At 50.2% G+C, this 14,395-nt stretch overlaps 2 non-coding genes and 1 pseudogene across 2 annotated transcripts; 1 reads left to right on the top strand and 2 right to left on the bottom strand.

The window, feature by feature from the left end:
• Nucleotides 1-2,743: 2,743 nt before the first annotated feature.
• On the bottom strand, nt 2,744-2,815 carry TRNAQ-CUG (transfer RNA glutamine (anticodon CUG)). The gene has a single exon. It is a non-coding gene; the product is annotated as a tRNA-Gln (tRNA).
• Nucleotides 2,816-8,945: 6,130 nt separating this feature from the next.
• On the bottom strand, nt 8,946-9,018 carry TRNAV-AAC (transfer RNA valine (anticodon AAC)). Its single transcript has one exon. It is a non-coding gene; the product is annotated as a tRNA-Val (tRNA).
• A 4,266-nt stretch (nt 9,019-13,284) lies between these two features.
• On the top strand, nt 13,285-13,981 carry LOC147746761 (RNA demethylase ALKBH5 pseudogene; annotated as a pseudogene).
• Nucleotides 13,982-14,395: the final 414 nt, after the last annotated feature.

Below are 14,395 nucleotides of genomic sequence, written 5' to 3'. Positions count from 1 at the left end.
AGGTGAGTGGAGACATGTACGCCCCTGTTGTGTGTATGGAGGTGAGTGGAGACACCTGCTCCCCTGTTGTGTGTATGGAGGTGAGTGGAGACACCTGCTCCCCTGTTGTGTGTATGGAGGTGAGTGGAGACACCTATGCCCCTGTTGCATGTATGGAGGTGAGTGGAGACACCTGCTCCCCTGTTGTGTGTATGGAGGTGAGTGGAGAAACGTGCGCACCTGTTGTGTGTATGGAGGTGAGTGGAGACACCTGCTCCCCTGTTGTGTTCATGGGGGTGAGTGGAGACACGTGCGCCCCTGTTGTGTGAATGGAAATGAGTGGAGACACCTGCTCCCCTGATGTGTTTATGGAGGTGAGAGGACACACGTGCACCCCTGTTGTGTGTATGGAGATGAGTGGAGACACGTGCGCCCCTGTTGTGTGTATGGAGGTGAGTGGAGACACCTGCTCCCCTGTTGTGTGTATGGATGTGAGTGGAGACACCTGCTCCCCTGTTGTGTGTATGGAGGTGAGTGGAGACACCTGCTCCCCTGTTGTGTGCATGGAGGTGAGTGGAGACACGTGCGCCCCTGTTGTGTGTATGGAAATGAGTGGAGACACCTGCTCCCCTGATGTGTGTATGGAGGTGAGTGGAGACACGCGCTCCCCTGTTGTGTGTATGGAGGTGAGTGGATACACCTGCTCCCCTGTTGTGTGTATGGAAGTGAGTGGAGACATGTGCGTCCCTGTTGTGTGTATGGAGGTGAGTGGAGACACGTACGCCCCTGTTGTGTGTATGGAGGTGAGTGGAGACACCTGCTCTCCTGGTATGTGTATGGAGGTGAGTGAAGACACCTGCTCCCCTGATGTGTGTATGGAGGTTAGTGGAGACACCTGCTCCCCTGGTGTGTGTATGGAGGTGAGTGGAGACACCTGCGCCCCTGTTGTGTGTATGGAGGTGAGTGGAGACACGTGCGCACCTGTTGTTTGTATGGAGGGGAGTGGAGACACCTGCTCCCCTGTTGTGTGTATGGAGGTGAGTGGAGACATGTGCGCACCTGTTGTGTGTGTGGAGGTGAGTGGAGACACCTGCTCCCCTGTTGTGTGTATGGAGGTGAGTGGAGTCACGTGCACACCTGTTGTGTGTATGGAGGTGAGTGGAGACACCTGTTCCCCTGTTGTGTGTATGGAGGTGAGTGCAGACAAATGCTCCCCTGTTGTGTGTATGGAGGTGAGTGGAGACACGTGCGCACCTGTTGTGTGTATGGAGGTGAGTGGAGACACGTGCGCACCTGTTGTGTGTATGGGGGTGAGTGGAGACACCTGCTCCCCTGTTGTGTGTATGGAGGTGAGTGGATACACCTGCGCCCCTGTTGTGTGTATGGAGGTGAGTGGAGACACGTGCTCCCTAGTTGTCTGTATGGAGGTGAGTGGAGACACCTGCTCCCCTGTTGTGTGTATGGAGGTGAGATGCGACACGTGCTCCCCTGTTGTGTGTATGGAGGTGAGTGGAGACACGTGCTCCCTAGTTGTCTGTATGGAGGTGAGTGGAGACACCTGCTCCCCTGTTGTGTGTATGAGGTGAGTGGAGACACGTGCTCCCCTGTTGTGTGTATGGAGGTGAGTGGAGACACGTGTGCACCTGTTGTGTGTATGGAGGTGAGTGGAGACACGTGCGCACCTGTTGTGTGTATGGAGGTGAGTGGAGACACCTACTCCCCTGTTCTGTGTATGGAGGTGAGTGGAGACACGTGTGCACCTGTTGTGTGTATGGAGGCGAGTGGAGACACGTGCACACCTGTTGTGTGTATGGATATAAGTGAAGACAAGTGCGCCCCTGTGGTGTGTATGGAGGTGAGTGGAGACACGTGCGCCCCTGTTGTGTGTATGGAGGTGAGTGGAGACACCTGCTCGCCTGTTGTGTGTATGGAGATGAGTGGCCTGTGTCCTGTCATGGGGAGAGCAAGCACTGAGTGCCTTTAACAAGGGCATCGGTCTCAAGTCACGGTGCCTCACCACGACTTCAATCTACAGGTACTGTAAGGGCACACATATTATACAAGCATTGGCATAGCCAATAGGTCTTGCTTTTGGGATATTTAGTTGTGCAGCACAATATCTTCGGTACAACATCAACTGTTGCATGGCAAAACACTTTTAAGGTCCCGAAGGCGAGACCTATTGGCTATGCCAATGCTTGTTTTTTTGTTGTTGCTGTTAGCGTAAACTCGGCCCACTGCCATTAGATCGCTTTAGGCAACAAAAAGATTATATTTCACTTTTTTGCCCAACAGTTCTGGTGGAATTGTCATCACCCTTCATATGTTGTGTAGTTACCTATAAAGTGCAGAAATAAAACAAATAACATTTTTGATTTGTATCCGTTAACACTTTATTAAAGCCTTTCTTTTACACCCTGCTGTCCCGTCTGTGTGTCTCCTTGTAAGTTATCCGGTGTGAAGGGCGCTGGAGTCCGGTCCACACTGTGTGTGTGACTGTTGTGCAGCCACAGGAGAAAGGTGTCCACACAGGCACAGGAATGATAAAACACCTGTGTTGCCCAGCACCGCCTAAAGAGAATGTATGGATGTCCACAGAGACCAGGAGGAGAATGAAAACAGGTAGGGAGGGGGTATGTTAGGGATACAAATGCCCCACTACTCTAGACCCAGAATAATTGGAAGCAAATAACAAATACAAATGGCGCCCTGCTCAATACCTAGAATAATATAAAACAAATGAAGTGAAAAATAAAAGTATCTCAGGTTCCACCGAGATTTGAACTCGGGTCGCTGGATTCAGAGTCCAGAGTGCTAACCATTACACCATGGAACCACATATTTACATTTCTGTCACTTTTTACCAAAGTGCTGACTTTCTATTGGTCAACAGTGTATGTTAAACGTCCAACCAAAGAAGTCTATTTCCCAATGAAATCCTTAAAACACCGTACACAATTTGATTTAACCAACACATAGAAAATGACTCATTGATGCTTCAAACTGTCCTTTGGGACAGCGCTTTAACTTACTCTTAGAGTTGGTGTAGTGCCGAGAAACGGCGCACACAGGAGCTGCCCCCACATAGGAGATAAAACAGGAACTTCCTAAATCCTCATCTCCTATAAATCAACACAGCGGGTTATTAATGTCACAACACAGACTCTAAAAGCGCCTCTTCCATAGCACGGGCGGAGCAGGAAAGAAACGAGCATTTCACACGGTGAGAGCACAGGAAACGGGTGCCTTCGTTTTATGCCACGCACAATTTATATATAATCTGTACACTTCGTTGTGTGATAAAAGGCAAACATCGAATAACCCTTCATAGTATCGATCTGTGGCTTTTTCACTCCAGTTCTTTAATACCACAGCAGCTGTGCAGCAAGGGCTGGGGGGGGGGGACAGGAGCCGAGGGGTCGGGTAAACCTCAAAGGGCTTTGGACTGATAGAAGGGAAGAGACACCAGGCAAACAGTTTTTAAATTAAAAAATCATGATATTTATTCTTTACCTCCCTGCTGGGTTACAATCTAAAACATAATAAAAAAACAATTTAAAAAACCACCGAGCAGTGGCAATACAGTGAATATATGTACAGTCAAAGTAAAAACAGTCGACGCAGCGTTTCGGTGCTTGTCAATCTTGACACCTTCTTCAGGACATTTACAACATTTGACTCCGTATCTATAAATTAAATAAATTAAAATGAATAAATTAAATAAGAATATTTTAGCGTTTATTATGTACTTTATGAATTTTTCTTACCCTTGTATGAGTCATAAAGCATATATAGACACATAAGGGTGAACCCAGGTAGATCATGGGTGTTAACAAGAGTTTCAGGATGAAATGAGTAATCTGATTCAGATGCAATGAGAACCCTCTCTCCATGAGGTTCCATGTCGATTTTCCTAATGTTGGATTCGCTTAGTATTAGTTGTTTAAACTAAGGGGTAAAGCATGTTTAAGGATGTCTAGGTATTAAACTTTTCAAAAAAGAGCTAGGCAAGTGTAAGAAAAATTCATAAAGTACATAATCTTTCTCTGTGTTAAGATCCCCCTCCCTGTTATATACTACAGGGGTACCTCCTTTTTCTTTCATAAAGAAGGGAAGAGACGCAAGTGAGAGATATTGGGACTTCCAGAGCCATTTTAGTTTGGAAGGAATAAAATACTTTTATAATGTTGCAATAACAAAAAACTGTACTTCCCATACCGGGAGTCAAACCTGGGCCGCCTGGGTGAAAACCAGGAATCCTAACCGCTAGTTCCCTTCACTTACACATGCTTGGGAGTCATATCTGAGTGTGTTCCTAGCTGTTTGTGCCACTGCCTGTAGTCGAGCCTATAAAGCCTATAGGAGGGGGTGTTTTACCTCTTGTGTTGTGCCAATGGGTATGTTTGCCACAGACGGGTCGTGTTAGTTCTGTTAATCTGTCACGGTGCAGAAAGGTTGCACATTTGAGCCATGGCACCTTTTTAAAGCCATCTGGGTCAGAAGTCACTTGGCTGTGTTTTCTCTGAGCGGATTCCCACACACTGGGGCAGATCTACAAGAAAGTGCCGCAGCGCGGCACTACAAGCCCTTTGGCTGCGCCACGCTGCGGCACTTTCAGAGCACAGGAATGCAGCATATCTACAATGATATGTCGCATTCCTGTGCTCTCCCTGCGCTGGCGCAGAAACAGCTGCCATGCTCCGGCTCAGGCACCCTGCACCATGGTGCAAGGATGCCTGCAGCATGGGGAGATTGCTTTTGTGAAGGAAGGGACCCCTTCCTGCACAAAAGCAATCACTGCAGGCCTTTTCCTCTTTCAATGCGTGCTGTAGAATGCAGCACTCATCGAAAGAGGAAAAAACGAGGAGAAATGAAAAAAATTCTCCTCATTTCGCTTGGCTACGCCACCCCTATGGTTTCGCAGCAAATTGACGCATTGCCAGGTTTACGATTTCTTGTACATCTGGAAATGCATCAGTGGACATGGGTGTTGCGTGGGAACATCCACAGCAACACCCATGTCCCGCGCCTAACACGCAAAGTGTTGCGTGAACAGGTGCGATATTTACAAGCACAGGTTCAGTCACGCAGGGTGACTTTACATATGCATGTAAATATCCTTTAGCAGTCTGCGCCACTGGTGCGTCACGCCATGTGATGCACCGGTGACGCATGGGGCTTGTAAATCTGCACCACTGTACTTTGATTGACTTCAATGATGTCATCATTGCGTCACTTTTAAGTGTTTCAGCTTCTGGCAATATCGTCAATATGCACTTTACTGGTTGTGTGACTTGAAACCCTCTTGCCTCTGTGCGCTCTCAGAATGGGAGCCGGTTTATGAAAACAGACTGGGGGCGCCAGGAACTCTTACAGTGAGAGTCCAGGCGCTGGCTTCAGGGGGGCTGCAGTGTGCAGATCACCCGGAGGGATCGCACCGCCAACCAGATGGGAGGAGGCATCGCCATCATCCACAGGAACACCATCCGTCTCACGACCAGCACCGACAACACCCTGACCACCGCCGAACACCTGCATTTCCAGATCCACACCGACCCGAAGACCACCCTCAGAGGCACCCTCATCTACCGACCTCCGGGACCACGCACCCAATTCAGCGAGGACATCGCCGACTTCGTCAGCCCGCATGCCCTCCCCTCCGCTGACTACATCCTCCTGGGGGACCTCAACTTCCACCTGGAGAACAACAACGACCGCAACACCAGCACCCTGCTCGACAACCTCGCCAATCTTGGACTCAAGCAGCTGGTGTCCACCCCCACCCACCTCGCCGGACACACACTCGACGCAGTCTTCTCATCCAGCACAGACATCGACTTCAGCCACGCCACAGAGCTTCAATGGACGGACAACAGCTGTGTTCACTTCACCTTCAGAAGAACGACGACCCACCACCACCAGCAACAGGCTGCCCGCAGAAGCTGGAACAAGATCACAGCCGACCAGCTCGCCACCTCCCTGAGCCAACACCCTCCTGCCAGCTCAGCGAACCCCAGCCAGGCCGCCGACAACCTCACAAAGTGGATCAGCAACTGCGCGGACGAGCTCGCCCCGCTGAGGACCCCGCCCAGCAGACCCGGCAGCAAGAAAGCCCCATGGTTCACCGACGAACTCAAGAGCTTCAAGAAGAACTGCCGAGCCCTCGAGAAAGTCTGGAGAAGGGAACCTACACCGGACAACAGGACCACCTTCAAGCTTGCCACCCGGAAGCACCACCAGCTGATCCGCGCCGCCAAGAAAACTGCACTCAAGGACCGTCTGGACAGCAACGCACACAACTGCAAGGAACTCTTCAACATCGTGAAAGAGCTCTCCAACCCCAGCGCAGGAAACAACGACATCACCTCATCGCAAGACCTCTGCAACTCCCTCGCCTCATACTTCCACGACAAGATCGCGGACATACACAACAGCTTCAACAACCAACCAACGCACACCACGACCGAACAACCACCCCCCACCACCACCCTCCACGCCTGGACTCCGATCAGCACCGAAGACACCATCCGCACGATGAACTCCATCCACTCCGGATCGCCGACCGACCCCTGCCCTCACCACGTCTTCAACAAGGCCGACGCTGTCATCGCACCCCACCTGCGAGACATCATCAACACATCCTTCGACACCGCCACCTTCCCTGAGAGCTGGAAGCACGCCGAACTCAGCGCTCTACTCAAGAAACCCACAGCGGACCCCACCGAACTCAAGAATTACTGCCCCATCTCGCTCCTCCCGTATCCAGCCAAAGTCATCGAGAAGACCGTCAACAAGCAGCTGGCCGCCTTCCTTGAGACGAATGGATCCCTCGACCCCTCGCAGTCTGGCTTCCGAGCCAACCACAGCACCGAGACCGCCCTCATCGCCGCCACCGATGACATCCGAGCCCTGATGGACAACGGAGAAACAGCGGCCCTCATCCTCCTAGACCTCTCCGCGGCATTCAACACTGTCTGCCACCGCACCCTAGTACAGCGCCTCAGCAACGTCGGAATCCAGGAGAAGGCTCTGGAATGGATCATCTCCTTCCTCGACGGAAGAACACAGAGAGTCCGCCTACCACCGTACAAGTCAGAGGCCACCAAAGTCATCTGCGGCGTCCCTCAAGGATCCTCGCTGAGCCCCACCCTCTTCAACATCTACATGAGCCCCCTCGCGGCCATCGCACGCCAACACAACCTCAGCATAATCTCCTACGCCGACGACACCCAGCTGATCCTCTCCCTGACCAACGACCCCGCCGCCGCCAGAGCCAACCTGCACGAAGGGATGAAAGAGGTAGCCGAGTGGATGACGACCAGCCGCCTGAAACTGAACTCAGACAAGACGGAGGTCCTCATCCTGGGCTCTTCACCCTCCGCCTGGGACGACTCCTGGTGGCCTCCCGCCCTGGGCACCGCACCCAAACCGACAGACCATGCACGCAACCTGGGCTTCATCCTGGACTCCTCCCTCTCCATGACCAGGCAAGTCAACAAAGTCTCCTCGGCGTGCTTCAACATCCTACGCATGCTACGGAAGATCTTCTGGTGGATCCCCATCGAGACCAGGAAGACCGTCACCCAGGCCCTCGTCACTAGCCGACTGGACTACGGCAACACCCTCTACGCCGGTACCACCGCCAAGCTCCAGAAGAGACTCCAGCGGATCCAGAACGCCTCTGCCAGACTCATCCTCGACATCCCACGAACCAGCCACATCTCCGGACATCTGAGAGACCTACACTGGCTCCCCGTCAACAAAAGAATCACCTTCCGCCTCCTCACCCACGCACACAAAGCCCTACACGACCAAGGCCCGAGCTACCTCAACAACCGAATCAACTTCTACGCTCCCAAACGCCACCTCCGATCAGCCAACCACGCCCTCGCCGCCGTCCCACGCATCCGAAGAGCGACTACAGGAGGAAGGTCCTTCTCCTACCTGGCCGCCAAGACCTGGAACTCCCTCCCGACCGACCTGCGCCTGACCCAAGACCACCTCTCCTTCAGGAAGAAGCTGAAGACCTGGCTGTTCGAGCAGTAGCGGCACCCACCTACCCCCAGCGCCTTGAGACCCTACGGGTATGTAGTGCGCTCTATAAATGTCTTTGATTGATTGATTGATTGATTGATTGATTGATTTGTTTTGAGAGGTTGGAATCCCACATGGACCAAGGCTGGAAAGCGCTCCTGAGATAATATTCACACATGACTAGTATTCACTTAATCAAGAATATTGGTGGCGTTTAAACTTTTCATGAATCCTGGACAGCGCAGTCGGTAAAGCATCAGACTTTTAATCTGAGGGTCTAGGGTTCAAGTCCCTATTCGGGCGGAGGGGATTTTTTCTGGTTTTCAGCAGATTTGAAATGAAGGTTTTTAACAGGAAATGATTTTGCTTTTTACTCTTTTATTTTGATCGCTCTAACTTTCCCTCTGTTGTCATCCGGGTTTCTTAAAACCAGCAGCGATTCCACCTGTTATAGAAGTTTCCACTTACATTTGAATCAATCACGGTTTTCTGCCCACGCGGCCAACTGTGACGTCTAAAATTCTGCATTTAATGCATTTATGATCTCAGTGATTAGAAACGAACTCCAGAGCCCTCTGATTCAAGCAAACTTCTAATTTATCCCAAACCACCCGTCCTGCCGGTGCTGCCAGGGGGCCGGGTCGAGCTTTGACACCAGTTTATATTGTATTATCCTTTGTTACAAGGATTGTCCGCCCGCTTTTCGTTGACACTCCTGCCTGTGAGTGATGGATGGAAGCCGTCCTGCTGTCTGTCTGTAAAGGGACAGAAAGAGTCCGAGTCTGTCTTTGAAGCAGCTGAATGTACAAGGACATTGGAAAGGAAAGAGCGTCGATCACGGGGTCTCACGTTTCCAGCCCGAGATTGAATCAGAAAAGTATAAGAATAAAATAATGAACTGTTGGGAGTTGCTTTTTTAAAGGGAAAAAAAGTGTTTCCGCCCGGCCTCGAACCGGGGACCTTTCGCGTGTTAGGCGAACGTGATAACCACTACACTACGGAAACCCGTGGGAGGCGCCCTGGGCCTCCTTTATCTGCAATGAGCAGAGAGCGCTGGAGGCAGCTGGAGAGACGCAGAGATATGGAAGCTTTTCTAACGTTCTCTCACTGAATGCATGAACTCAAGGGTGCACAAGCATCGCCTCTCACTGAATGCACAGCACTCAATGCTGCACAAGCATCGCCTCTCTCTGAATGCACAGTACTCAATGCTGCACAAGCATCGCCTCTCACTGAATGCACAGTACTCAATGCTGCACAAGCATCGCCTCTCACTGAATGCACAGTACTCAATGCTGCACAAGCATCACCTCTCACTGAATGCACAGTACTCAATGCTGCACACGCATCGCCTCTCACTGAATGCACAGTACTCAAGGCTGCACAAGCATCGCCTCTCACTGAATGCACAGTACTCAATGCTGCACTAGCATCGCCTCTCACTGAATGCACAGTACTCAATGATGCACAAGCATCGCCTCTCACTGAATGCACAGTACTCAATGCTGCACACGCATCGCCTCTCACTGAATGCACAGTACTCAATGCTGCTCAAGCATCGCCTCTCACTGAATGCACAGTACTCAATGCTGCACAATCATCGCCTCTCACTGAATGCACAGTACTCAATGCTGCACAAGCATCGCCTCTCACTGAATGCACAGTACTCAATGCTGCCCAATCATCGCCTCTCACTGAATGTACAGTACTCAATGCTGCACAAGCATCGCCTCTCACTGAATGCACAGTACTCAATGCTGCACACGCACCGCCTCTCAATGAATGCACAGTACTCAATGCTGCACAAGCATCGCCTCTCACTGAAAGCACAGTACTCAATGCTGCACAAGCATCGCCTCTCACTGAATGCACAGTACTCAATGCTGCACACGCATCGCCTCTCACTGAATGCACAGTACTCAATGCTGCACACGCATCGCCTCTCACTGAATGCACAGTACTCAAGGCTGCACAAGCATCACCTCTCACTGAATGCACAGTACTCAATGCTGCACACGCATCGCCTCTCACTGAATGCACAGTACTCAATGCTGCACAAGCATCGCCTCTCACTGAATGCACAGTACTCAATGCTGCACAAGCATCACCTCTCACTGAATGCACAGTACTCAATGCTGCACTAGCATCCCCTCTCACTAAATGCACAACACTCAATGCTGCACTAGCATCCCCTTTCACTGAATGCATGAACTCAAGGCTGCACCAGCATCGCCTCTCACTGAATGCACAGCACTCAATGCTGCACAAGCATCGCCTCTCACTGAAGGCACAGTACTCAATGCTGCACAAGCATCGTCTCTCACTGAATGCACAGTACTCAATGCTGCACAAGCATCGTCTCTCACTGAATGCACATCACTCAATGCTGCACAAGCATCGCCTCTCACTGAATGCACAGTACTCAATGCTGCACAAGCATCGCCTCTCACTGAATGCATAGTACTCAATGCTGCACAATCATCGCCTCTCACTGAATGCACAGTACTCAATGCTGCACAAGTATTGTCTCTCACTGAATGCACAGTACTCAAGGCTGCACAAGCATCGCCTCTCACTGAATGCTCATCACCGTGGGCTGCATGAGTAAGAGATCTCTCACTCAATGCACATTTCACTGATCGCTGCACAGGTCAGCAGATTCTCACTGACTGCATGTCACTGAAAACATCAGAGCACGTAAGCTCTCACTGGATGCTCATGCCTGAACCCTGCACAGCTGAAATATCCGTCAGTGAATATGTGCGAGTGAAAGCTGCAGAGCTATGGCCTCTCTCACTGAATCCAGATCACTGACCCCGCGCAGCTGAGTGTACCACACTCACATCTAATAGGAATCTCACTGAACACCAGTGACCGATGCACAGATAAGAGCTCCCTGTTCACACATGTAGCTCTCACTGAGCGGAGGTCACTGAACGATGCGCAGCCGAGGTCTCTCAGTGAAGGGAGATTCTTGGCGTTTCTCACGTCACCCCGACCTCAGTCTCTCTTCTAAGTGCGTCTTTGTTTTTTGTTTTGTCCGTTTCCTTAGGTTGTAGTCTCCAAAACAGTTTTTTTAACTTCTTTATCATACTTTCCTGTTTTGGGGCTTTTCTGTACAGGCAGCGGTAGGATGAATGTGAATATAAATAGCGCCTCAATGCAACATTCACACATTGAAACCCAGCGTTTTACGGTTGTAGTCATCAGGGGCTGAAAGAGGAAGGTGCACAAGCGCTCCCTGGTGGTCTAGTGGTTAGGATTTGGCGCTCTCACCGCCGCAGCCCGAGTTTGATTCCCAGTCCGGGAAATGTGATTTTTTTTTACTCTTTATTTCACAACTGTTTGATTGATTGTGCTTTTGATGGAGTTTAAAAAAAATAGAATTTCATGTTTAATGACACTGATTCCTAAATGATGGGCCGAATATTCGAGCCATGGATAACAAATGGTTACAATTTTAAACATCTTAGTGACATAGTGGTTATTATTGATCTTTTGATTTCTGGTGACGCCCCCTCCACGCACTGAATGGGTCATTGGAAGCCCTGGACACTGACTGAAAGAGGTTCTAAGAGGTTAAACTAAAACAATACTCAAACTACAGAATGCATCAACTATATATAGAGAAATTAAGAAATACTTTTGTTAAACCACAAACATAATTCGAAATTCTATTGAGAATATTGCAGTTTAATTTTTCAGCGATAAACCCATAAACTGGGCTCTTCCACACCTCTTTTTAGGTCTAGCTGGTGTTAGCAGCGCGAAGCGCTGCTCCAGCGAAAGACCTATTTTAGTGGGTTTGCCAGGAATGGGGTACAGGGGGTGGTTACGCGCTTCACCTCGGCGATTTCACCTCGAGGACGCGTACGCCCAGCCCCCTGCGCCGTGCACATCTGCTGTTCAACATTCAGCAGCCTCTCGCCTCTCTCATTCTCCCACACACAGCCACACTCACGCATGCGCGCACACACAAACACGCACACACTGCATACACACACTGCATACACACACACGCTCACAAACAAGCACGCACACAGCCATCCCCCACCCCGACCCACTCGCCTATCAGCGAAAAATCACAAAACTGAATATTACATTCACCCCTTCTCTAAAACAGCAGGATTTATCTTCCTGGCGCTTGGTCCAGAATGTAGGTTCCCAAAAGAATATAGACTCTCCTATCTTCATATTCACTCCATAGACCGTGACGCCCATAACTCACTTGGTGAAGGCTTTCCCCAAATCTACAACGACAGCGGTCTTCTCGCCTCAACTTCCCAGTCCCTCGTACAGTGGCATCTTTGCTGTGCTGCTGATAGGCCTACCGCATGCGCAGATAGACTACCTTCCAGGGGTACCGGATCACTTCCTGCTGGCTCTGCACCTGTGCACAGGCAGAACACTGCCTCGGTCTCAAGATCCCCGTCTGTCTATGCCTCCCGGAAGTGCCTGCATTTCGATCATCATTTCCGTGAATTTCAACAGGAGAGGCATAGAAATACCTGCATCCCAACATTTTTGAGGACAGTGTACTTTAATATTCAAGCCCAGTTCTCGAATATTTGGGGAAAGTTTTGTTTTTTCTTAACTCACTTGCGGGAAGACTGTGCACGCTGAGCATTGCACAGACTGTGCGGTAGGGGACTTACGATCTTAAACAGATGGTACACAGAAACGACCCCTAGAATAGTTCTACGAAAACAGGAAAGTAGGAACTTAAAGAAAGCTTGCAGGAAGGACATCATCTCTTCTATAATAAAGCAGGATTATATTATGTTGTCATTTGCAAGCTGTAGTTTATCCATTAGTTTCTCTAGTATTTGACCTCTGAGATGTATCTTTATTTATTTTATTTTATTTAATGCGATTTTTTATAGTGCAAACATTACCCGAAGGTGTCAGAGCGCTTTACATAAGAACCAGTTGCGATACATGAAGACTTAGGATTACAAGCGTTGCATAAAAGATACAAACAGAAACAAGCATTTGCAATGCAATAGGTCTCGCATTTACCCGAGTTTGAGCCATTGACGTTGCAAATAACAATGCCTTTTATTTTTATTTTCGTTTTTAAAACATAAATAAAAGGCATTGTCATTCACAATGCCAATAGCTTAAACTTGCGTAAATGCGAGACCTATTGCATTGCAAATGCTTTTTTATTACGTTCTTGATATTGCCCTTGCGCAGATCGGCGGAGCTGAGCCATGCGCGGTGGCAGCTCCCCCTGCTGCAGCCGGTTTTGAGTGATGTGAGCCCCGCAGTATGGCCGTCAGTGGATACACGGACCTATGGGAGAAGTTGCCGTCCATAATGCCTTCCCATTAAGGCCCGGAGCAGGGTTCCAAGAGGAAGCTGTCAGATGGCGAGTACAGCGACAATGAGGAGCCGCCACTGCCCCCTCAGCTGCCTCTCCACTACCGGGACGAGGAGGCACGTCGGGTAAAGCACGGGATCCGGCAGAGGCTTCTATTCAGCCGGGAAGAGTGCCCCCGCATCAAGAGCCACATCGAGGTGGTGCGCGCTGCTGAGAAGGGGCTGTACAAGGAGCATGCCGTGGACCGTACTCCATTGCACAACAACTATATTTTCAGAGAGTGCTACACTTTTGTGGCGCAGCTGTAGAAGCCCGGGCCTGGCCAGGAGCAGCTATACCCCAAGGGTGACGTTGATGAGATCCCCGCCTGGGTACACCAGCTGGTCATCCGCCAACTGGAGCAGCACCAGGTCATCCCAGAGGGCTTCGTTAAAAGTGCCATCATCAAGGATTACCAGCCCGGAGGCTGCATCATCTCTCACGTGGATACCCATCCAAATTTTCGAACAGTCCATCGTTTCCATGTCCTTCTTCAGCAACTCGGCGCTGTGCTTTGGCTGTAACTTCCAGTTGAAGCCGATCCGGAAGTCTGAGCCAGTGTTTTGTTTGCCTGTGCGGATGGGTTTCGTCACCATCCTCAGGTAAGAGAAGATGGGGTTACCGTCATGCTGTGGGTGTGAAGATGCCTCCTCCGTGTATGGTGAAAGTGATGGGTAATGTAATTTTAAGTGCCAAAAGCCTAAAACATTTGTGATCATCACTATACAGCAATGCATGTCATAATGTAGTCTTTCGTTAATATCGAGCCCCCTTAAACTTGTGACCCAGGGGCGTAACACAAGCCCCCACAGCCCCCGCGGTGCGGGGGGCCAAACTCCATGGGGCCCCCTCAGCACTGCAGTCAGGCCAGAGAGCTTCTGATTGAGCCCGGAGGGGGCCCCTCCACGTTCCTTGCAGGGAGGCCCCCTCAATTTTCGTTACGCCAGTGTCGGGACCTGTAACACTTCTTAAGCAAAGCTCAAAATGTAATTATCAGTCTTCTTGGCAGATGGATAGATA

The sequence above is a fragment of the Lissotriton vulgaris genome, chromosome 1_1 (genome assembly GCF_964263255.1).
Source record: "Lissotriton vulgaris chromosome 1_1, aLisVul1.2, whole genome shotgun sequence".
Classification (NCBI taxonomy): Eukaryota; Metazoa; Chordata; class Amphibia; order Caudata; family Salamandridae; genus Lissotriton; species Lissotriton vulgaris.
This window is presented reverse-complemented; position numbering and strand designations above follow the sequence as displayed.